Genomic DNA, 6,268 nt, shown 5'->3' with positions numbered 1-6,268 from the left:
TTCGGGAATTTTATTATTCTGAAATTTTATTCTTCGAGAATATTATTATTCGGGAATTTGTTATTTCGGTATTTTTATTTTTCGGCAATTTTATTATTGGCGAATTTTATTTTTCGGCAATTTTTCAATTCGGTATTTTTATTTTTCGGTAATTTTACTATTCTTGTATTTTATTATTTGGAAATTTTCCAAATCGGTATTTTTCTTTTTCGGCAATTTTATTGTTCGCGAATTTGATTATTCGGAAATTTTACTGTGCCGGGAATTTTATTTTTCGGAATTTTTCAGTCGTCATATTCGTTGCGCTGTTATTTTTTTGAGTTTGATATAGAGTCTCGCCTCTTAAAATATAAAGCAAGATGTTAATTATAAAACTCCACTGGTGACCTCAATTTAATTAAACACACTCAATACACTAACATCATATTTACTGGTGCTGTCTGGGTGAATCTTTCTCACAGTTATTCGTCCAAATTAGACACGCATTAACATCTGGATTACGCAGGCTCTCTTCCTGTTTTTATATTAATTCATAAATATAAATTTGATTTTATCCTTTATAATAAGCCTCTCAACATTTTCCCTGAATTTCTTTATTATTCTTTATTACCTAACAGTATTTACAAAATGGTCAACATCTGTTATTATCATTACTTTTTTATCCTGAGTATCATTATTTTTATCGCAGTTTTTGTTCCTTCCGTCCATTAAGCTGATATTTCAACCAAAACATTTGAACTCATCCTGAAATAATTAATCTTCAAGCAGTTGTATTTTTAACCATAAAAGATTAATTTTTTCCAAAAGAGACGAATTTTATCTAAAACAGTTTAATTTTTTTATATCGACAAGATGAATTTTAAAAGAAAATTTTCAATCAAATATATCAATTTTGAACTAAAATTATGAATTTTCAACCAAAATAGTTATTTTTTCCCAAATTAGTTCAACTTTTAACCAAACTATTTATTGGTTAACCAAAAAAGATGAATTCTTTACAAAAAATGTAATAGTTAATATTTCAATAAAAAAGGATGTTTATTTTCAATAAAAAAACCGATGAATAAAAAAAATCAAAGAAGTAAATTTCTAAAAAATTAGTTCAATTTTTAACCAAGTAGTTGAATTTTCAACCAAGAAAGATTAATTCTCTATAAAAAATGTAATAGTTGATAAATTTCATTTAAAAAAAAAAACTATTTTAATTCAGACAGTTGAATTTGTCCAATAGATAATTTTTTTAAACTAATTCCTTAATCTTCAATCAAAACAGATAAGTTAAAAAAATTAATTTTCAACAAAGAAGAATACATTTTTGCCAAAATATACTAATTATTAACAAATTAGTTACACTTTCAACCAAAAACGTGATTTTTAACAAATTATTCAATTTTTCGACTAAAAAAGATGAATTTTCAACGAAAAATGTAATATTTTATTTTTAAAAATATTTTTATTTTTATTCAAAAACATTTAAATTCATCTAAAGAATACAAATTTCGAATGAATTCGATGAATGTTCAAATAAAATAGATCAGTTAAAAAAAAATGTCAACAAAGAAGATTAAATTTTAAACAAAATAGACCATTTTTAAACAAAATATTTACACTTTTAACCAAAAACGTAATTTTTAACAAAACTGTTCAACTTTTAACAAAGTGGTTGATTTAAAGAAAAAATTAATTTTCAATAAAAAATGTAATAGTTGATATTTCATTTTAACATTTTTTTATTTTAATCCAAATACAGTTAAATCCATCCAAAAAATACAAATTTTCAACGAAACTGTTAAATATTTGACCAAAACAGATCAATTTTCAACCAATAAATGAATTTTCATCTAAAAAGATTTATTTTCTTGCCAAACAAAGACAAATTTTTATTTAAAAAGTTACACTTTCAACCAAAAATTGAATTTTTAACTAAAGTGATGAATCTTCAACTAGAAAAGTAATTTTTTAACAAAGGGGTTCAACTTTTACCATATATTTAAATTTTCAACAAACAAAAATTAATTTCTTAAGAACAAATGTAATAGTTGATATTTCATTGAAACATATTTTTATTTTTATTAAAAAACAGTTCAATTCATCTAAAAAATACAAAATTTCAACAAAATAGTTTAATCCTTTATCACAACAGATTAATTTTAAAAGCAATTTTTTAAAATTATGTTTTAATTAAAAAAGATTTCAATTTTAAATCGAAAAGAATTTTCTTATCCAAAAAGTATGAATTTTCAACAAGATAGGTGGATCCTCAACCAAAAAGAATCAATTTAAATTAATAATTTTTAACGAAAAATATTTAGTCAATATTATTCATATTATGATATTTATTTTATTATTTAATTGTTATATTTTCAACCAAAAATGTAAATCATTAACAAAGCAAAAATTCTGTTTAACAAGTTTAACATTTAACCAAAAGTATTTTAATTTTCAACCAAAAAAGATAAATTTTTAACAAAAAAATTAAATAGTTTATATTTCAGTTAAAAAGTATTTTTATTTGAAATAAAAAGCAGTTAAATTAAAAAAACGAATTTTCAAAAAAATTGTTACGTTCTCGACCACAAATGTAATTATTTAACAAAGACAAAATTATTTTCAACAAGTTCAACTTTTAACCAAAAGTAGTTTAAGTTTCAACCAAAAAAAACGAATTCTCAACAAAAAAATTAATGATTTGATATTTCAGTTCAAAAAGGATTTTTATTTTAAATAAAAAGCAGTTGAATTTATAAAAAAAAGAATTTTCAACAAAACTGTTACATTTTCGACCACAAATGTAAATTTTGAACAAAGAAAAAAAATTTTTTTAACGAGTTCAACTTTTAACCAGGTAGTTTGGATCTTCAACCAAAAAAGATGAATTCTCAACAACAAAATGTAATAGTAGATATTGATTTATGAAGATTTTTATTTTCAATAAAAAACAGTTGAATTCACCCAAAAAATACGAATTTTGAACAAAGTAGTTAAAATTTTCACCAAGTTGTTGACTTTTTAACCAATCAAATAAATTTGGATTGAAAATTGTAATAGTTGATATTTCAACCAAAAAAGTTTTTTATTTTAAATAAAAAAACATATGAATTCAATACAAAATTACAAAATTGTATAAGATAGTTGAATCTTCAACCAAAACAAAATAATTTTTAACTAAAAGAGTTAACCAATAGTTGAAATTACAACCAGATAGTTGAATTTTCAACCAAATTTTTACCACATTGTTTACGAGAAGATTAATTTTCTACCAATAAGACGATTTTTTAACGAAATAGTTACATTATCGACAAAAAATGATTTTTCAACTAAAATTATAAATCTTCTACCAAAGAAGTAAATTTTTAACAAAGAAAGTCAACTTTTAACCACAAGTAGTTGAATTTTTAACAAACAAACAAAAAAAGGAATGGTTGATATTTTAATAAAAAAATATTCTGTATTTTCATAAAAAATAGTTAAATTGATTCAAAATACGAATTATCAGCGACTTTATAATTTCATGAATTTACTATTTCAAATATTTTTTTTCGGGAATTTTCTAATTCGGAAATTTTATTTTTCTTCTTTTATCAGTCATCCTGTTAATCTAAAAATTTTTTAATTTCTCTATTCAAAACTAATCTGGAAAAATTTCGAAATTCAAGTCTTGTTAGGTGAACAATTTGGATTTGAAAAAGTTAAAATTGAATTATTTGGAATTGAAAATTATTAAATTGCTCTATCTCAAAGTGAAAGTGTTTGGGATTGAGCAATTGAGGGCCCGGATGCAATAAGGGGATTATTCATAGTTTCAATTAATATCTTTCGCCTGAGAGAGACTGAAGTCAACGTCAGTCAAAATCAAATGCCCCCCCCCCCCTCATCGTCTCAGAAGAAAATTATTATATTCAATTATTGCATGCGGGTGCTCAATTTTGAATTATATTAGGTCTAAACCGTCTCAATTGAATAACTTAACATTGTAATATTAAAAATTGTACAATTTCAAATTGGAATAGTCTTATTTTAAAAATATTATTATAAAATGATTACATTTTTTACATTTTCAATGTAAAATCAATTACATTTTGACTTACATTTAAACATTGTAAACTAGTTATTGTTCCATTTGAAATTATTTAATTCAAATCGCTTCCAGTCCGAAATATTTCAATAGAACTATTTTGGCTCAAACAAGTTCTAAATTGCATAATTTCAAATAAGAATATTAAAAATTGAACAATTTCAAGTTTATAATGTTTAAAAAATTTTAATGAGAAATATTCCAAATAAAAATTTTTGAATTAAACAAGTTCCTACTCGAATAACTTCAAATAAAAATGTTAAAAATTGAGAGTTTTCAAGTTTATATTGTTTACAAATTTACAATTTTAGATTTTTAAACTTAAATTTAATTTAATTTAATTAAAATTTAAATAGTTCCAGTTTTAAAAAACTATTCTGAAATGATTAAATTTGTAACATTTTTAGTTTGAAATTATTAAAATATTTAAAACTTTGTAAAATTATTCCGAGAACATCTTTAAAAATATCCATTTTTGTTAACTTGAATTAATCATTATTATTTTATTCTAATTGAAAAGTGGACCAAAAGAGGTAAGTTTCAGAAAAGACTGCATTATACCGTTCCAACACTTTTTTTTGTTAAATTTAATTAATTATTATACCACATTCTAAGTGAAAAGTAGACAAAAAGTTGAAAATTTTAGAAAAAATCGCAACTTTCTAATATTATTCCAAGAGAATATTAGTGAAAATAATAATAAATTATTAAAATAATTATTTCTATTAAATTTAATTGATTAGTGTCTCGCTCTAGCTGAAAATTTATTAATAAATTGACAAAGTTTGAAAACCCGCAACTTTTTAACTCTAGTCAAAGAGAAAATTTCTAATTGTTTAAAGAATTTATTTTTGTTTTTCATAACATCCCTTTAGAATAATGCAAGAAAAATGCAGTTCTTTTTTTAATTTTCAACTCTCGTCTACTTTTTAATTATAACAAGTCAATAATAAATTGAAGCTAACAAATATAATTGCTGAAACAATTTATCATTATTAATAATATTTTCTTTAAATAATAATAGAATGTCGTTGTTTTTTTCTGAATTTTTCAACTTTTTTCTACTTTTCACTTAGAATGTGGTAGTAATTAATTAAATTTAACAAACATTATTTTACAAACAAATTATTATTCTTTATAACTATCTTGACATTTTATTACGTTGTTAGTTAGTTGTGTTTTTTTTTAGAATTTTCGCCTTTTTGTTTTTTGTTCACTTTTGACTGAAAGCGAGGTAATAATTAATGAAATTTAACAAATATAATTGTTTAAACAATTTATTATTATTTTTAATATTTTTCTCTTTGAATAATGCTAGGAAGTCGTGGTTTTTTCTGAAATATTTAACTTTTTGTTCAACTTTCACTTACAGTGAGTTAATAATTAATGCATTTTAACAAACCTAATTGTTTAAACATATTTGTATTTTTCATAACTATCTTATCCTATATTAATGCTAGATAGTTGTGGTCTTTTATGAAACTTACCACTTATTGTCAAGTTTTCACTTAGAGTAAATTAACAATTAATTCAAGTTAACAAACATAATTGTTTAAACAATTTGTAAAACAAATGTTTTTGAAGAATCGTAGAAAGTTGCGGTTTTTTCTGAAATGCTTAATTTTTTGTCGACTTTTCAATTAGAGTGTGGTAATAAATAGTGAAAGTTTACAAATATAATTTGTTTAAACAATTTATTATTATTTTCTATATTATTCTCTTCGAATACTGCTAAAAAGTCATGGTTTTTTTCTGAAATATTTAACTATTTGTTCAGTTTTCACCTATAGTGAGGTAATAATTAATGCATTTTAACAAACCTAATTATTTAAACATATTCTTATTGTTCAAAATTATTTTCTGCTATATTAATGCTAGATAGTTGTGGTCTTTTATGAAATTGTTCACTTTTCCAAAACTTTTCACTTAGAGTGAATTGACAATTAATAAAAGCTAACAAAAATAATTGTTTAAAAAAATTGAAAAAAATATCTTTGAATAATCGTAAAAAGTTGTGTTTTTGTCTGAAATTTTTAATTTGTTGTCAACTTTTCAATTTGATTGTGTTGACAAACATCGAAATTTAACAAATGTAATTGTTTAAATAAATTTTCATAGTTTATAACTATATGGTCTTTTATTTGCGGCTTTTTCTGAAATTTTTAGTTTTAATATATTAATATATTTATATTT

Source organism: Belonocnema kinseyi, chromosome 9 (assembly GCF_010883055.1).
Source record: "Belonocnema kinseyi isolate 2016_QV_RU_SX_M_011 chromosome 9, B_treatae_v1, whole genome shotgun sequence".
Classification (NCBI taxonomy): Eukaryota; Metazoa; Arthropoda; class Insecta; order Hymenoptera; family Cynipidae; genus Belonocnema; species Belonocnema kinseyi.
Note: the sequence above shows the minus strand (reverse complement) of the source record.